Genomic DNA, 20,170 nt, shown 5'->3' on the forward strand with positions numbered 1-20,170 from the left:
TTCATTTTTAAATAGTTACACAGCTACATACACAACTTTTATGTTCAGGTCCAACTGCTTCCCTATTATGTTATTTTTTTATTTATTTCAATACAAATTAAATAAAACACCCAGACACGGGGATGTAATACATATCCCTTACATCCCTATGTTTGGGTGTTTTATTTAATTTTTGTTGTAATAAATAGAACATTATACTAGCATTGGGAAGCACATAGGCCTAAACTTAGGAGTTGTATATGTAGATATGTAATTTATGATTTTGGCTTCTATGTACTGCTCCATTAATTTTCTAGGTCTCTGTTGTCTGCAGAAGCAGCTGTCAATCTATGACACATGCTGTACGCTCTCTCGATCTCTCTCTTTTATTCTTTTTTGTTTTGTTTGTTTAAGATAAAAGCAATTCACATGGGAAGTGTGGGTTTGTGTTTTGTGTATGAGAAACTGTTATTACTATTTACATTAGGGTGACCAGACAGCAAGTGTGAAAAATCGGGACAGGGGGTGGGGGGCAATGGGCGCCTACATAAGACAAAGCCCCAAATATCAGGCCTGGCCCTATAAAATCGGGACATCTAGTCACCACCCTAATTTACATCATCAAAGCACCCCAAATGTTCAAAGAAATTTCCAAACGTACAGGAAGACACAATCTCTACCTGAAAGAACATGTCATCTATAAAGACAGACAGATGAAGGGTGAGGAAAAGAAATACTCCATACATGAAAAATGGCCAGGATGACAATAGGCACGTGTAAGACAGGCCTCTCTTGATTTTATATTATAAAATTAGAGGACCGTTCTTCTCTTCCGGGGGTTGGCTCTGCATTTAAAAGGGGCTCCCCTATCCACTTTTCTTTTCTTTTTTCTTTTTTTTCCATTTCACACACAAAATTATTATCTATAAAATTCCTATTGCATAGCGATGATGTTTTCAGAAGATGATATGCATCACGCAGTTTAATTTCATATATATAATATAATATATAAATAATTTGAAATAAGGGCAACAAATATTTCTATGTCCTGGAATAAAGCTTTTCTCTAAATTTAAAACTAATATTTTATAACTAGCATAATCAGAAAACAATACATGGTGCAAGATGTCACTAGCAGATGGTGATTTTCAGAAAAAAATAGATCTCTATGAGCACAGAAAACCTGTGAAATATGAGGTTTCTGTTTACATTTCACTGTACTGTTTAGAATCTAAAAGCTTTTTCTTTAAAAAAAAATTGTGTAGCCCTCTTAGTAGCAAAGACATCCTTTATTCGTAAATCAAAGCACTATTGCCATTTTTGTTCCTCAAACAACACTGAAACATTGCAGGGGCATTCTTTTTAACGGGGTGCAAATTCAAAGCATCAGATTTTCAGCTGTGCCTAATAAGCACTGAGCTCAGCTGAGGTGGCAGGGAGGCACAAAGGAGCCATTTGTGGGTTCCCAATCCTACTTCTGGCCACAGACTGGAACAGCCTCAGACATGGTTTGGAGCAGCCTCTTAGGACTGCCTAAACTACATTAGCTGCCAAATCTCCCCACAGCAGCCTTTCTGGCATCTGAGGATTTTCTGGTAGGATTCTGGCCACACCATCTATGTCAGGAACAAGATGGACTATACTGCCTCTGTACCACTGTGGATCCACATGCCGATTGGATCCTCAGATGTCCAGCTCATTAAGTTGCACGGCATGTACCTGAACTACATCTGGCTAAGGCTGCTAGTCTTTCATAAACACTAAATTCACTCATAACTTTTTTAAAAAGTAATAGAAGTAGAAAAGCAAGCAGAATGGTATTTACTATCTCCCACTGTAAATGTCTATCTACTCTAACCACAAAGAGTGTAGGATCAGATATTGACAATCTGAGGGCCTGAGCCAATGCCCACTGAAGTTTTTGGGAGCTTTTCAATTAACTTCGCTGGGCTTTGGTTCAGGCTCTAAGACATTTTGGGTAAAATTTTCAGAAGTGCCTATGTCCCATTTTCCAAAGCTATCTAAGTCATTTATAAAGTCAGTAGAAGTTAAGGACCCTAAATAACATAGGCATCTTTGAAAATTTTACCATTCACAGGTTGTTCCAAGGTTGATTATGCCATCAAGAGATGGTTCCTCACCTTCCTGTAACTATTGTTCTTTGAAATATGTTTCTTATGTCTGAAGTGCTGATCAGGAAACTAGACAATCTTCCATCAAGACAGACTGGAACGGTTCCCTACAGCTTTGAGGCCATAATTTTCTAACTGAGATTTTGCTTCCCAATTTGAACAGTCATACCAGGCCAAGAGGGCTTGTGAGTTGGCAGTGAGGAGATATAGTCCCACAGCTGAATACATCTCTCCCCCTAAAAGTCTAACTTTTTTACTTCCTTTTATTTGGTGGTAGTCTTAGCTCAACCTTGCTGGTGACTTTCATTCACCATTGCCACTACCAAAAAGTCCGATGCAAAGTGTGAATAAAATGGCTCAAATGCCTGGGATGGACCCTGGTATTTGCACTCTGTTCACTTAACTGTGCACTTAGACGAGGGGTTTTGCCACAGTGACATGATGGATTGCATTATCACCTCATTTATTGGAAGGGCTACCTTCCCTGCGATAGCCAGGTGCAAAATGTCTATAACAATGTGAGGATTCATCTCCACCAGGTCCATCCGAATACCAAGAGATGTAACCATCCTTTTCAGGATCTCTAGGTAGACTTTATAGTAATCTGGTACTGAGGAGGAAGATTCCAGTATGAGAGTATCATCAGGTGACAAGAATGATATATTCAGAGGAGGCAAGGCAGAACTTTCTTGAGGTTGTGCAGCCATGTATGTTGGTCCAAGAAAGTTTGGGGAAGATCCAGCAAGTCTCTCTAATACTGAGTCCTGCCATTTATTCAGGGGACTGGACTAGATGACCTCTCGAGGTCCCTTCCAGTCCTATGATTAAGTCTGTGTCTGGAGGCTGTTTGGTACCGACCATTAGTGGTCAGAACTTAACAGGGAAGCCTCTCTTCTTAGTCATCTGCTTTTATGAGGAAGCAGAGATGTCAATCTCTATGCAAGAGACATTCCCCAAGGCATGAAGCTGATACAGAATTGGAGGGGGACCAGTTTTGCCTAGACCAGGCTTCCCAATCTCTGGATGTGCTTTGACAAAGCATCTTCTGTGAGACCAAGAACAGGAGACCCAAGAAACCACTTCAGACTGACAAGAAGTAAAAATACAACACAGGCCAATTTGGTGCAGTACCAGAAGGAGTCCTCAGAGACCGGGACTGGAATTCGCATCAAGACTGTAGCACAAGAGGCAGCATCAAGCCTTCCTGGAGATTGGTACCATGTGATGAGGTGAAGCCGGTATCAATGGCCTAGACATCATCATCGAGGAGGCCGATGAATGCAGTACTGGCTCTGAGACCCCTGAGGCCATAACTGACCCTAATATCGGTGCTGATTAGCATGGCACATGTAACCATGCCAGTAGAGGACCTTTGCCCTGAATCAGTGACAATGGCATTAGTGAAACGTACAATAGGCCTCTGGTGTTGTAAGCATCAAAATGGATGGCTGCCCTGCCATAATCAGCAATGATGAATCTACTCCCATCACTGACGAGGTAGCCAGTCTCAGTAGTCCTGGGATGGGTAGCAGGGTCAATGGTTCAGCCCTGTGAGAGTCACTGTGACCCGGTACCATGGAGTGGCAAGCTAAAAGGCATGTTCTACCGTCAGTACCAGATTGGCCTTCTGCTGAAGGGGAGTCCTGTAAGAGGGACTTTGAAGAAGCCAATGTCATCTTTTTCTTACACTTCAGATGCTGTGAGTGGTCCCAGTTATTATGCCTCAAGGAGGAGAGCCCCAGTGAAGGGGATCTCCTACATCTCTGTCTGTTGGCAAGACCCAGGTGCACTCCGAGAAGTGGCTGATGAGCTCCCTTGTGACCACTGAAGGATTTTGACATGGGCAAAGAGCAGCATCCATGAAAATATATCTAAGATGCTCTTTTCTCTGCTTCTTTATTCTGGATTTGAAGCAACAGCCGACTGGATGTCTGTCTCTAATGTGAGCCTCACCCAAGTACTTTAAAGAGCAAGACAGAATGTCACTAACAGTCATCAGCTTATGAAAGCCTAAGCAGGGCTTAAAACCAAGGGACCTTGGCACAGGCCCCCCCAGTACCAGGCAGGGCCTGGAGGCCCACTGGATCTTGAAAAGAGAAAAGAGAAAAGAGAAGAGAAGAGAAGAGAAAAAAGAAAAGGATGAAACAATGAGTACTGCAAGATAAAATTATTTAACTATAAGTGACCTTGTTCACAGAAGAAAGATGCTATAAATGCTCTCACTACTGAAATGCTCTCACTACTGACCACAGTTCATTCTTACTGTTTGCAGGACAGGTGGGATGGCTCTGCTCTTTATACACTCAGTTTGGAGCTCAAGGAAGCCAGGGGACATGCAGGGCTGCCCCTAAGGATATCTCTGGGGAAAACTTGCCAGCAACGGTGCATGTGACACACACACATGCCTACAATCTAATGAAGATATGTACACATTTGAAGAAGAATCTGTCTTACTCTCTGTAGGTTTCCATGCGTTTTTATTTTTTACGGAACCTTTTAACATATCTATGGTTTTAACAGTAGAATGTATGACACTCAAATTTAAGTTATGGCAAGGTTGCAGCTTTGAAATATTATTGTTCACATCCATTTTTCAGAGTCCTTATTCATTTCCACCATTCTCTCTGAAATTTTGAAATATGTTAGAACAGTGAACTCCACTGATTTATTACACAGCTGGATGTTATTTGAGCAAGTCAGTTAGAAATTTCACAGTGTGTACAATATATCAAAATACGTCAGGAGCTTTTATTATGTAGTAACATATAATAAATGAAACAGCTACAATAAACAGAGAAGCATATTCAAAAAGTTTATGTTCCGCTTTACTACAGTAAAAGTTCTCTAAACATCACCCCTTTTGGAACCTGCAAGTCTTTTCCCAGAGACAGGAGGACTAAAATACAAGTTTGAGAACTGATATCACATCTATTCACTCAGCAGTTCAGTAATTATAGAATCATGAGATATCTTCCGCATTTAAATAGAGCACTATAACTTTTACTCATGGCATTTTTATTGGTTTAATTTTCTAGGTAGATTATTTAGTACATGCTCTTCTGAAGGATAGGCAACATGTCATGCAGAAGTACCTTAGATATATCTGAAGCATAGGATGAGATCAAATTTAGTTGGACCTACCAACTTAAGATACATAATATCCTCTTGTGACAGAGTACTTCTTAATTTAATTATTAGATTAACAAAAGTTTGCATATCCGTTTCAACTGTTCAGAATAAACTATCATCGTGTAATCTTTATAGCATTTACCTTGACCAAATGCTTAAAGCAAATTAGCCTAACACAGCATCAAAACTTTCTGAAACTATGTTTCTTAATGATGCCTAAACAGTCTCCATCTAACTAAGGAGGTTCTTCCTGAAACCAGTTGGAGAAAATGGAATGGACAAGGGTAATTAAATATTTTTAATAAATGAAATAGTCATAACTCTCTCTCCCTCTCTACAAATATGCACAATAAAAAATGACCAAAGGTTAAAATATCTTTATAACTAAAACATTTTGTACTAATAAAATGGATGCCAGTCATTATCCTGACTACCTTGTTTACATATTGCATCTGCTTCTCCCACACTTTTTTGTCTTTTGTCCTTTTAGATTGCAAGCTCTTTGGGACGTGGACTGATTCCTCATATATGTTTGAACAACATCAGCATCTATGGGCAATACCAAAATATAAGTGAGAATATAAATAACACTCAGTCCACAGCCAGGTTGTAAACACTTAACCTGATGAAGCTCAATCTTTATCACTGGCTCAGTAGGCTTCTTCATGTAGTTCTGTAAAAAGCTGTCAGAAAAATTTTGGTATCATGCTGGCATGGGCACCTGATATCCACTTCTTGTGAATTTACTTTGACTGTACTGATGCAACCTGTGTCTCAGAATATGTTGGTGTCAATTCTGATTGCTGATTTTCTGGGAAAGGTGTTACTTGCTGCTCCTGGGAGTCTTCTGGTTTAGACATCTGTTGTGTATCTGTTATTGGCACTGAATGGTGCTTTCTATTAAGTTTGTACCTTTCTCCTGTACGTGTTTCAATGTAATATGATGGTGGCTCGGGATATGTAGCCACCACCCTTGCTGGTTGTCAAACTTGTGTTCTTTCCATGCATACTGGATAGTGAGGATGGAACACAGATAGTGGCTGAGCTGTCTGGTCACTATATTTCTTCTGTCGTTCCTGTAGCAATTTTCGTCTGGTGTGAGCCCTCCAAGGTATTTTGGATGGTAGCAGCATGTGTAAGGATAGAAAAGTTGTTCTCAACATCCTCCCCACCAACTGTCCCGGACAGTATTCCATACCTGTCTGTGATGTGTTTCCCAACTCCAAAAGCACTAAGATAAGATCTCTACTTGATGCAGCAATTTTGTGAAACACTGATTTTATTGTCTGAAAGGGTCTTTCAGCCATTCCATTAAACAGTGAGTATCCAAGACCAGAGTGAGTGAGTTTCATTCCCCAAGATCTTACAAAGTTACCCATGTCTCTGATTGCAAATGGAACATCGTCACTCACTAATTCTTCAACAATTCCGTGTCTTGCAAATACAGCTCTCAGTTTAGCAATAATATGTGCTGACTTGTTTGGAGACACAATAACTTTTGGAAATTTGGAAAAGTAGTCCACTCTGGTTCCTGAAGGACAGAGGCTGCAGTATGAGGAACATATACTAGGCTACCTGACTGTGCTAGAAAGCATGACATGGTGTGAAAAGTGACCACATTCTGCATGAAGCAAGAAGTGGCTGTTTTTGTCAGGAGCACAGTACATCAGTAAATGGTGCAAACTACTACACAGAGTCAATATACTGGTTCTTGATGCTCTGTGGATTGCAAACAGAAAGTACAGAGTATTGAGGTACAGTGCGAACACAAAAGTGAAATGAAAAGTAAAGCAGTTAAACTAGAAAATTGTATTTTAAAAAAATCTGAACATGGAATGTTGCAAGCCAACCATAACTTTATTTTTCTTAGTAATCTTGCTGAGAACTGGATTAGATGGAAACAACACTTTTGCACCTATATGAAAGCCTCAGGATAAAAACAAAGAAGACATAAAAGTAGTGATTTTACTGTATACAGTGGGAGAGGAGTCTGTGGACGTTTATAATATATTCTCCCAGCAGTTCACGGAAAATGCTCCCGCTTGGATGGCTTCACAATACTGAGAAACTATTGCAACACTAAGAATATGTGGCATGTGAATGATACCAATTCCGGTCTCACCTACACCTAGGAGAACAGATATACAAGTACATCACAAGCAAAAAGAAAGAAATTGTAAGTTTGGAAATAGCGAAGATGGCATGCTCACAAAACTGTGTTCATTGTTACTGATAAAGGACTAGAGGGAAGGTTGCGGAAGGACCCTGATTTGGGCTTGCAAAAAGAAACAGACATTTGCAGAGTCTCACAAATTATAAGGATACAAATAGAGATCATGTCTGGGCCACACACTGTGTAGTTCATACAAACCTTGCATAAAAGAGTACTCAGAGCAACATGAGCAGGGCCCAACCACCTGAGAGTCACAGCAAAGCAGACGCACCAGCAGCTCACACAAAGAACTTGCACATGCTGTGATAAGACACACCCCACTCATCATCTGCCCAGCCCTTTGGAGAAATGTTTCAAAGTGGAAAATTAAATCGCTATTCTTCTATGTGCAGAATGACAAATTGACCCAAAATACAAAGTGACAAATCTCTGGCTAAACCTGAACGTGAGCAATCTCTTGTAGATACAGTATTGTAGGGTAATAGAAACCCTGTAGCGCACTCAGCAGAACATTGGTATTCTACAGAGTATATAAGGAATATTCCTACAAGTTCAAGCTTGGTACTGGGGCTGAAGCTAATGTTTTACCAGTTCACCTTTTGAAAAAGATAGCAGGTTCCATCCAGATACAGCAGTCTGATGTGCTTGGCTTATGGTATAGGCGGTTGCAGAATAGACTCTGAAAGAGAGATCACCTTAATAGCAGCAACTGTCAAGTTCTCCATCATGAAGTCATCTTCAACACCTCTGTTAGGCAGAGAAGCTTGCACACAGTTAAACTGAATACACAGAAAAGGTATGCTGTACCCCAGGCTGCAGCATTTTTCCCCCCAGAGACTAGGAGATTCCATGGGAAGCACTGCATATATATGAACCCATCAGTCACCCTTCTCATACAGGGTTGCAAAATTATGCCTTTTGTAATGACCAACAGACTCAAGGCAGGCAGTTAGAAAAGGAAAGGATTATAGCCAAAATGAATACATCCACTCCATGGATTAATATGTTGGTCATAACTGGGAGGACAAATGGTAAGACTAGGATTTGTTTGGATTCCAGAGACCTTAATAAGGCTATTCTGAAGGAGCATTTTACTCCATCCTCACACTAGCAGGTGTTCAGTGCTGACTAGCTAGTAAAAGCATATTCACTAATCTACTTGAGAAAGATGGATATTGAAAAGTTACATTACATAAGGAGTTGTCTAAGCTGCGCACTTTCAGTACACTCTGGGGCTGATAAAAGTTTCTCAGTCTACCTTTTGGAATAAAGTCATCTAATGTTTAAAAAGTCCAGGGCTGTTCAATTTAGAAAAGAGATGATTAATGGGGGATATGATAGAGGTCTATAAAATCATGAATGGTGTGGAGAAAGTGAATAGAGAAGTGTTATTTGCCCCTTCACAGAACACAAGAACTAAGGTCACCCCATGAAATTAATAGGCAGCAGGCTTAAAACAAAAGGAACTACTTCTTCACACAATGCACAGTCAACCTGTGGAACTTGTTGCCAGGTGATGTTGTGAAGACCAAAAGTGTAGCTGAAGAATTAGGTCAGTTCAGGGAGGATAGGTCCATCAATGACTATCAGCCAAGATGGTCAGAGACAGAACCAAATGCTTTGGGTATCCCTAAGCCTCCAAATGCCAGAAGCTAGGAGTGGACAACTTGCAGTGGATCACTTGAAATTTGCCCTGTACTGTTCATTCCCTCTGAAGCATTGGGCACTGGTCAGTCTGAAGACAGGATACTCGGTTAGATGAACCATTGGTCTGACTTAGTATGGCTGTTCTTATGTTCTCAGTGAAGTGTTTCAACAAAAGAAAAATAAAACATTTGCTGATATTGCACGTGTCCATATAATAGCAGATGATGTTATAATAGTGGCTTCAACTCAGGCAGAACATGATCAGATACTGAATATAGTGATGGCAAGGGCTCAAATTGAGAATATCAAGGTCAACCCAGATAAAATTTAGTTCATGATAAAAGAAATCAAATACTTGGGACCAATGCTTAATTTGTGCCAGGGCTTAGCCCCAGCACCTCTAGGCTTAGCAGTTCATTGCCCTGGCACCTCTGGACTTGCTGCATTCGTTATGATTGTAAAAAAATTGGTTGAGCCCTGGTACCTAATTGTTTGAGCTCCTCTTTCATTACAAATTAAGCACTGCATGGCATGCATATTCTCATCAAAGGAATCAGGCCAAATGACAGTAAGGTTGAAGCTGTAACTAACATGAAACCTCCACAGGACAGGAAGGCATTACAGAAGATTCCCTTGGGATACCTGGAGATTATTTGATTCCTTGCACAGCATACCACCAAGGTGAAACATCTTTGGCTACTTGTCCTGTCCTCACTGACTAGAAAGAATTAGTCTCTCTCTTTTTCCTAGCATATTTAGGCATAATTATTAAATCAAATCTTAATTTTATTTCCACTTATATGTGCTTTTTAACAACTTCAAGCTTTCTTCAGAAAAATGGCTTTCTTTTTCAGAATTTTCATGAGATGCTCACTTCTTAATTCTCTCCAGTTTCACTTTGTCTTTGTATAAATGTGATACTCTAAACTGAACAGTATTCCAACAGAGATTTAATCACTGCCAAGTGGAGCAGAATAATTACCTTGCATGTTTTACACATAATATTCCCTTAATACAAACCAACGTATCATTTGCCTTATGTTGTTAGAGTGTTACCCTGTTGACTTATAGTCAATCTTCCATTATAACTCCCATCTCTCTCTCTCTCTCTCTATGGTCCTTACCTGCCTAGTATTCTCCATTTATACAGTTATTTGATTTTCCTAAAGGAATCATTATACAGTTGGGTTTTTTAAAACTCATTTTATAGATTTTATCCCTTTTCTCCAGTTTAGCAAGTTTATACTTTATTTCTACAGGGCTTGTATAAGATTGGGAAGTGAGGGACATGATATCCTGCTTCCCCTGCACTGAACTACTGTTAACATTTCATTTTATTCATGGAAGTAGAGGACACATGCAGGTCTCACCTAATCCTCCAATCCATTAATATACTGAAGAGCTTAAGAACCAAAATAGACTATTATAGGACACCACTCATCACTTCCTGACTTGACAGTGAACCAAGGGTGGTAATTTCCATCTTATTATTTTAGCAATTTGTGTATCTATTTTATAATAATTATATCTAATGTACATTTCTTTAGTTCCACATGATGTTCTCATAAACTGTATTAAATGTCTTACTAATGTCAAGATACGTCAACCATTTCCTTTAGCTACTAAGCTTGCTGTCTCATAAAAAAAAGTTACATTAAAATGCTGACACTCAGTACTTGCAAGTAATTAACACTGTGAATAATGCAACAACATTAATTGCAAGCAGTAAATGTAAACATTTTAATACTGACAATTGTACTGTGGAATGATTTCTTTTTGATTAATTACTGTTGTTTATTCTTTATCCTATTTTGCCTAGCTTCTTAAAAATATTTTTTTATTTTTAGTACTATAATGCTATAGTGATGGTCTGTACCCCTATGTTCACCCCTTTCACAGGATAATGATTAAGGATCAGATTTTGTCACAGGCAATGAAAAAACATTCACAGCCCGTGACCTGTCCATGACTTTTACCAAAAATACCTCTGACTAAATCTCTACTTCTGAGGCCCCATTGTGACTTCTGTGATCTCCATGAAATAACTGCAGCCTTAATTATGACACATTTCATACAAATTATGTCTTGTGAGGTATCATTTGAAAACTCATAATTGTCTAATCATTATTGTCCTAGTAAAATATGTGTGGCAACATTGTATGTAAAGTTATAAGATTCTTCTCTATGCTGTTACCTTTACTTTGAATTCAGTCTATGTTGTTACATCAGGCATTAGTTGTGTTTTACTTTTATTTTTCTTCTAACCTATTCTCATTCATTATATTCACTGAAAATCTATCTTTCAGTAGTTAATAAACTTGTTTTATTGTTTTATCTAAACCAGTGTGTTTGGACTGAAGTGTTTGGGAAACTCCATTTGGAATAACAGCATTTGTGCATATCATTTTCTATTAATAAAATGACGGACTTTATATGAGCTTTTACTGTTCAGCAGAGATCTGGGCAGTACAAGACGTGCATTTCTGGGGAAACTTTGAGACTGGGAATTTGCTGGTGTTGCTCTGCAGTGTAATTCAAGAGTGGATGGCAGCAGCACTCATATACAATAACTGGGAGTAACTTATATATTGGAAGCTGTGGGAGAGCAGACCAGAAGTGGTAACTCTCAAAGCAAAACAGAGTAAAAGGCAGCCCAGACTGGAGAACTGAGAGGACACAGCTGTTCATCAGTCTAGACGGTACCCTGGGTAAGTCACAGATGCCAAGGAACCATAGTCATTTGAATGAAAATATATATATCAATCTATTTAACAGGCATTTAAGTTATATTTACTGCTGAGTAATTCTCTAAAGTTCTTCTTTTACCCTTTTGAAAAACAGGTACCACATATTCAAACTATCTAGCTATACTATGTGCAGTTCCTTCCTCATTTTTAACCTGTTCCTATCAGTCTTGAACTTTTATTCCATTAATCATATTTTAAGATGACTGAATCAAGTAATTAACTCTTTCAAACCTTCACACAAACAGCTATTTTTGCCCCCTCTCTCTGTGAAGTAGTGGATCATCATTTTCTTTTGCTGTTATTCTTATTTCTTGCATACTTATATAATATTTTCCATCTTCTTCTTCTACTTTTTTCATTAAATATTGAATTGTTTCTATTGAAACATTTCAAAACTATAATGGGAAAACTTTTCTATTGACATTAACTTCCGTAAAAATTTGAGGTTTTTCACAAAATCTAATTCTGGTACTTGACAACCTCTCTATAATATGTCTAATAACCACATTAACAAAACCATGATCATGTCAGTTGGGGAAAATCCTAACAGGGCTAAGAATACCTCTCTAATATTCTCTTGTTTCGGGGGACATCGCTCATTTCCCAAAGTTACCTACATTCCAAACACACACACATTCTCGCTTCACTTTTATTGTACAGATTTATTTACATAAGAAAAAAATATGAAAATAAGCTTACAGAAAACTTTATTTATACTACAGGAATGAATCTCACATTTTAAGTTTCCAGTTTTTTGATGTTTTTTGTGCCCCTTATTTTGGGTCTTTGTCAGAGATTACATTCCACATTCAGGCTTTGACAAGTTGAAGGCATAGGACTAGTTTACCATTATAAATTTCAAGCAGTGACTAAATTATAAAGGGAAGGAAATTTTAGAAATATTACAGCTGTGAGCTGAAAGCTGCTGGCAGAGTGTGATTAGTAAGCACCAAGAAGTCAGCTTTCTCAAAAAGGCAGCCCAGCATTTTCATAACTCTACTCAACCCAGAAAAAAACACTACTCAGGCTTTTAGAAACAGAAACACACTCAGAAGTTTGCCACAGACATCAGTACAGTCACTCTCATTCTAACATTACATCTTCTACATTCAAAGTGAAGGTTTGACTTTAGCATGGCATATAGCCTTACGAGAGCAGAGTTGTTTGGGATGCTGGGAAAGAAAATTGATTTTTTTAAGTTCATAATACATTATTAACAGATGACTTATAAATACAGACTTGGTAGAATCACCTGTGGTGAAGAAAATCTTCCATGACAAGCAGGACTTCCATAATTGTTCATTTTGGCGATAAGAGAAAGAATGGCCCAATCTAGTAGGGTAATTCCTGTGTAACTATGAGAAAATTTAACTTGTATTTGCAAACATACATTTCATTGTAAATATTTTAAATATACCATTGTAATTACATTAGTATTGGATTATTTCCATGTTTTTTTTAGTACAAAGTGATAAAGCAATCATTTATAGACAAATTGAGTTTTTATCATAAAATAGAATAATTTATTGCTTCTAAGAACAAACTCCTGATTTGAAATGCCGTTTAAATTTTCATTATTATTTTACAGATTATTGTTCACCAAATCAGTTTTCAGTGCCGTAATTTATTTCATTTCGATTAAAAAAAATTATTGATTTATTTTGCAGGAAAGCAAGTTCACCAAGTAAATGAAAGTAGAAGCAATGATCAGATCCTTAGAAGAAAAAAAACCTACAGTATTTTGTTTTGATTTATTTTTATTGAGAATGTGTAGGTTGATAACCATATGTTGCTACTATTATGGAATAATAATATGGAAAACTATTATGGAATAATAAAAGGATCCTTTTGGTTTGGTTTTGGAAACAGCATATTAAATTATTTTTAAAAATTAAACACTAGTTTTGTGCTTTGGGATTTGCTCATACAGTACTATAATTTTTGTACTAATTTATTAGTTTAAAGTGCGCAATATCTTTGCTATCAATGGTAAATGTAAATTTAATATTACATAATGTATGTAAGTAGACATGATTTATATATATACATACTTGTGCAAGAGAAAGCCATATTAAGAGAGCCATATATATATGAAAAACCCTTACCCTTATCAACAGACCAGAGTTCCCATATAATCTATCTAAGCCATGTTTTACATCTACCACAGTGTAATTGTAGCTTGTTTCCTTTAGTTCTTTGTCTGCATTCAGTAAGGAGAAAAGAAAGTAAACTAACTTCTGTAAAATCTATAACTATAATTTATAAGCCAAAGACAGGCTATACTATAACATATAGACTCAACATAATGCAAAACTGCCACTGACTTCAATGTGAGCAAAATTGGCCCCTTTAGTTTTCATATTTTCCTCACGTAAAAAAATCACACATCCCAGGTTTTACCAGAACTTGAAAACAGACTGATCGGCAAGGTACTGAATATTTCCTGCAACATTCTGAGTGCCTTCATCTGTTATTGTCATCACTATGCCATGTAGTGATGTCACGGAATAACTGTATAATTATGATTAAGAGATTTTTCGTGTCTGTGGTCCCAACGTAAATTGATTTTTAAAGACACATTATGTCATAGATCAGAGTTAAGGTTGCTTGGGTGCCTCAAGTGTGCATTTCTACATCTAAACATGTTTAGATTTCTATTTACCTTAACTCTGAATTTCCTAACTGTGTAATGCTTGTTTTTGGAATAATTACAACATCTTTGTAATGTTTCTAACCTTAAGTTATGGATATGTATTCCTGTTTAAAGTAGTGTATATGTGGACATTTATACGATGTGATATTCCTAATAATTTTATGATATAGAATATCTAAATTATTATCTATTTGACTGTTATAACCAGATTGACAAGTAAATTCTGGCTACTTTAATCACACACACACACACACACACACACACACACAGCCCCTCCTTCTTATCCCCCTCGTTCTCTTGCACAAGTGTACCTTTTCAGAGTGACAGGCCAGGAACATTATTCTAGATGAAGTACAGTAAGGGTACCTGATGAGAGTCAACATGTCAGGAAAGCCAGAGGAGGAGGATGCCATAGTACTGACAGGGAATAGGAGTTTTACTGGTGTGGATTGAGAGAAAAAGCTAAATATTAAAGATTCTATAAAGGAAGAAATAGCAAGATTTGAACATGGTCTGGGTGCATGGGTCTAGAGAAAGCAGAGTTGTAGGTGGCCTAAATAAATGACAGAATGGTGGTGCTGTCAACAACAACAGGACAGGAGAAGAAAAGAAGAAGAAGGAGAAGAAAGGAAGATCAGTTTTGCCATATTCAGTTTAATTTCATGAGACAATATCAGAAACACCTGCCTTGATGCAAGATTGAACCAAAGTAGACAGGTCAGGTACAGTGAGATAGATTTGTGACTCAGTGTCACTGCAATTGACAATGCAGTTGAAATCATAGAAGCAAATAAGATCACCTAGAGTGAGGGTGGCAGAGGGACAAAAGGAGCTGGACTGTGAGGGTGGTTAAGCACTGGAATAAATTGCCTAGGGGGTTGTGGAATCTCCATCACTGGAGATTTTTAAGAGCAGGTTAGGCAAACACCTGTCAGGGATGGTCTAGATAGTCCTGCCATGAGCACAGGGGACTGGACCCGATGACCTCTCGACGTCCCCTCCAGTCCTATGATTCCATGAAAGAGAACCGACCACCAACAACAATAAAGAAATGATCAGAGAGGCAGGAGAAGAATGTGGACAGGATCTAGGGCCCAATCCAAAGCCTCGTGAAGTCAATGAAAAGACCTACATTGATTTCAGACCCAGTGTCATGGAAGTTAAGGTAGAAAAAGATTAAGAACGGTCTGCTCAAACTGTGTTAAAAGGAGCTTAATGATCACAGAGGATAAGGACAGAATAGGGGCACTGATATTTAATGAAGAAGTCTTGGAGATTTTTAGTAAGTGCAGTTTCAGTGGAGAAGAGAAAGGACGTCAGATTGGATGGGAACAAAGAGTTGGAAAGGCGAGGAGCTTGATACAGCAGTTGTAGACTGTGTGCCAGAAACTCATCATCTTTCTTCTGTCATTAAAATAGTTTTGGATTGATTTTCTGACTCTACATATTTCATTTCCTCCCCCAGTCAAACTAGGATGTCCAGATTCTCCACTAGATTTAAAATTTAAAAGCTTCAGCAAATAAAAGTTCAGACTTTATTAGTGTCTCTAATCTCCAGTCATTTCTGCAGAGCATGTGGAAAAGAGATGCTGTAGAGTTAGATACACACATAATGTATTCAGATAACCTCCACTGACATCACTTAGCATGCTCTGGAAATCAATTTTTATTACTTTAAGTCAACCATAGACAGTTATGCCAAGTCACTGACACACTAATGGTCTCAAAATGTTTCAATAAGAAACAGAAAAGCAGGAAATAGTGATGTTTTTAATTTAAAATGCACTTGCATTAAATATAGCAATTTACATGAAATAAACTTCATATAAGAATGATCTGTATTTTGTTAATTACCTGTGATTTATGTTTAAAACACATATCTGATACCTTTTATCTAAATCTTCTATATAACTTACATTGTCCTCAAATCTGATTGAATTTTTATTATTTTCACTAACAAAAAGGAGCTATTTTTGTATATTCCAAATGTTCTCCTATAATTTAATTTTAACACAATTTTATTGTTTAATAACTTTCCTATAGAAAATGTTCTTTACAGGACTGGACTCTGTCCTGAGCTTTATTCAGAGGGAATATTATTTCCTTTTGTTTGCAAAGAACCACTCCTATGTCACTGCTTCAACTGTTTTAACAAAAACACTGGTCTTGTCTAGGACTCCCTATGGAAATTCATCTTTTGTATGCAACTCAGAAGTCCCACTGAAGACCTGAATATAGGAATATCTCCATCTCTGATCGAATGTGAATCTGTATCTGCTGTGCTGTATTCCTCTTTGCCTTCTTTCCATAAGTAAAAACTTTTCAAAATGGCTGCCACGGTACTTCTGCACAAAACTGTGTTTGAGAGAATCTGTGAAATCACAGAATTTTGAATAAAGAGTGGATTTGCAAGCTGACCTGCAAAAAGGTAATGTACCTCAAAAGTATGAAAGTGAAGAGAAGTGTTTTTACCCTGCTTGTAATCAAAGGGATAGGGGGGTTGTTTTCTTAGTTTTTCTGTTTTGTTTTTTGTTTGTTTTTAATTTTTTTCTAGGTGCTAGAATTTCAGAGTGTGACTCAGTTGCCTCTGCAGTGTTCCCCTGAGGTCTGTCAGAACATGACCCACCCAGCTGTCAGGCTGTGCTGGTAGACTGCTATCCAAGGTTGTGGTACTTTGGCCCTCCAGCCAAGGCACATGTCAGTCTTACCATTTCCAAGGTGTTAAGGTCCAAAGGAAATCAGGAACAAACAAAAAAAAAAAAACCTCAAAACAGGATCATGTGACAAAACTTCAGTGGGATCCCATCCTTCTATTCAGGACTTGTCTGCGAACAGACAGCTTTTACTGATCCCCCAGGGCCCAGCCATCCCTTCTAACATGGGCTTTGACCCAGCTTCTCTCTTAACAAGAGAAGCAGAGCTCTGATTTGGTCTAGATCCCCTCCCTTAAATGCCCCTCTCCATACCTGAGGTTTGCTGCAGGTGTATCAGGGCAAGGCACATTTTCTCATTACCAGTGTGGGGCATATCTCCCCTATTACACTGTTATAGATGTTGGTGGAAAAGAGAGCTTGTACCAGAATGATTAAGCAATTTACTCTTCATGTATGAGAAAATTATGGCCTGAAGTAATAAATTAAAAAGTTGCCTAATGATAACCAGGCAAAGATAAAGTCTCTATAGTGCCTTACTTCTTCTGGGACCAGCAGAGGAAAGAGGGCCATTTGAAATCCACTGAGTCTGGAGAACATTTCTACATTGTACCTGTCCCTTTTGTACTTTAGAATAGCCTCAGGACTGCTCTCAACTATGCCAACTAGCTATGGGCCCAAAGCTGTACATTACTAAAGCACATCAGCACTCTGGCCATGCCCCTTTTAACACCTTGCCCCCTACATTGGTGGTGAGGAAGAACTGGCATTACTCTATGCCACTCAGAAAAGGAGTACTTGTGGCACCTTAGAGACTAACCAATTTATTTGAGCATAAGCTTTCGTGAGCTACAGCTCACTTCATTGCAAGCATACTGTGGAAAGTACAGAAGATGTTTTTATACACACAAACCATGAAAAAATGGGTGATTATCACTACAAAAGCTTTTCTCTCCCCCCACCCCACTCTCCTGCTGGTAATAGCTTATGTAAGTGATCACTCTCCTTACAATGTGTATGATAATCAAGGTGGGCCATTTCCAGCACAAATCCAGGGTTTAACAAGAACGTCTGAGGAGGGGGGCGGGGTTAGGAAAAAACAAGGGGAAATAGGTTACCTTGCATAATGACTTAGCCACTCCCAGTCTCTATTCAAGCCTAAGTTAATTGTATCCAATTTGCAAATGAATTCCAATTCAGCAGTCTCTCGCTGGAGTCTGGATTTGAAGTTTTTCTGTTGTAATATCGCAACTTTCATGTCTGTAATCGCGTGACCAGAGAGATTGAAGTGTTCTCCGACTGGTTTATGAATGTTATAATTCTTGACATCTGATTTGTGTCCATTTATTCTTTTACATAGAGACTGTCCAGTTTGACCAATGTACATGGCAGAGGGGCATTGCTGGCACATGATGGCATATATCACATTGGTGGATGTGCAGGTGAACGAGCCTCTGATAGTGTGGCTGATGTTATTAGGCCCTGTGATGGTGTCCCCTGAATAGATATGTGGGCACAGTTGGCAACGGGCTTTGTTGCAAGGATAGGTTCCTGGGTTAGTAGTTCTGTTGCGTGGTATGTGGTTGCTGGTGAGTATTCACTTCAGGTTGGGGGGCTGTCTGTAGGCAAGGACTGGCCTGTCTCCCAAGATTTGTGAGAGTGTTGGGTCATCCTTCAGGATAGGTTGTAGATCCTTAATAATGCGTTGGAGGGGTTTTAGTTGGGGGCTGAAGGTGATGGCTAGTGGCGTTCTGTTATTTTCTTTGTTAAGCCTGTCCTGTAGTAGGTGACTTCTGGAAACTCTTCTGGCTCTATCAATCTGTTCCTTCACTTCCGCAGGTGGGTATTGTAGTTGTAAGAATGCTTGATAGAGATCTTGTAGGTGTTTGTCTCTGTCTGAGGGGTTGGAGCAAATGTGGTTGTATCGCAGAGCTTGGCTGTAGACAATGGATCGTGTGGTGTGGTCAGGGTGAAAGCTGGAGGCATGTAGGTAGGAATAGCGGTCAGTAGGTTTCCAGTATAGGGTGGTGTTTATGTGACCATCGTTTATTAGCACTGTAGTGTCCAGGAAGTGGATCTCTTGTGTGGACTGGACCAGGCTGAGGTTGATGGTGGGATGGAAATTGTTGAAATCATGGTGGAATTCCTCAAGGGCTTCTTTTCCATGGGTCCAGATGATGAAGATGTCATCAATATAGCACAAGTAGAGTAGGGGCTTTAGGGGACGAGAGCTGAGGAAGCATTGTTCTAAGTCAGCCATAAAAATGTTGGCATACTGTGGGGCCATGTGGGTACCCATAGCAGTGCCGCTGATTTGAAGGTATACATTGTCCGCAAATGTAAAATAGTTATGGGTAAGGACAAAGTCACAAAGTTCAGCCACCAGGTTAGCCGTGACATTATCGGGGATAGTGTTCTTGACAGCTTGTAGTCCATCTTTGTGTGGAACGTTGGTGTAGAGGGCTTCTACATCCATAGTGGCCAGGATGGTGTTATCAGGAAGATCACTGATGGATTGTAGTTTCCTCAGGAAGTCAGTGGTGTCTCGAAGGTAGCTGGGAGTGCTGGTAGCGTAGGGCCTGAGGAGGGAGTCTACATAGCCAGACGATCCTGCTGTCAGGGTGCCAATGCCTGAGATGATGGGGTGCCCAGGATTTCCAGGTTTATGGATCTTGGGTAGTAGATAGAATATCCCAGGTCAAGGTTCCAGGGGTGTGTCTGTGCGGATTTGATCTTGTGCTTTTTCAGGGAGTTTCTTGAACAAATGCTGTAGTTTCTTTTGGTAACTCTCAGTGGGATCAGAGGGTAATGGCTTGCAGAAAGTGGTGTTGGAGAGCTGCCGAGCAGCCTCTTGTTCATATTCCGACCTATTCATGATGACAACAGCACCTCCTTTGTCAGCCTTTTTGATTATGATGTCAGAGTTTTTCTGAGGCTGTGGATGGCATTGTGTTCTGCACGGCTGAGGTTGTGGGGCAAGTGATGCTGCTTTTCCACAATTTCAGCCCGTGCACGTCGGCGGAAGCACTCTATGTAGAAGTCCAGTCTGCTGTCTCGAC

At 39.0% G+C, this 20,170-nt stretch overlaps 1 protein-coding gene across 4 annotated transcripts in view; it reads right to left on the reverse strand.

The window, feature by feature from the left end:
- The window catches only part of STPG2 (sperm tail PG-rich repeat containing 2), a 431,616-nt gene that overhangs the window by 197,679 nt on the left and 213,767 nt on the right, over positions 1-20,170 (reverse strand). The gene's annotated exons all lie outside the window — the stretch shown is intronic.

Source organism: Natator depressus, chromosome 4 (assembly GCF_965152275.1).
Source record: "Natator depressus isolate rNatDep1 chromosome 4, rNatDep2.hap1, whole genome shotgun sequence".
Lineage (NCBI taxonomy): Eukaryota > Metazoa > Chordata > Testudines > Cheloniidae > Natator > Natator depressus.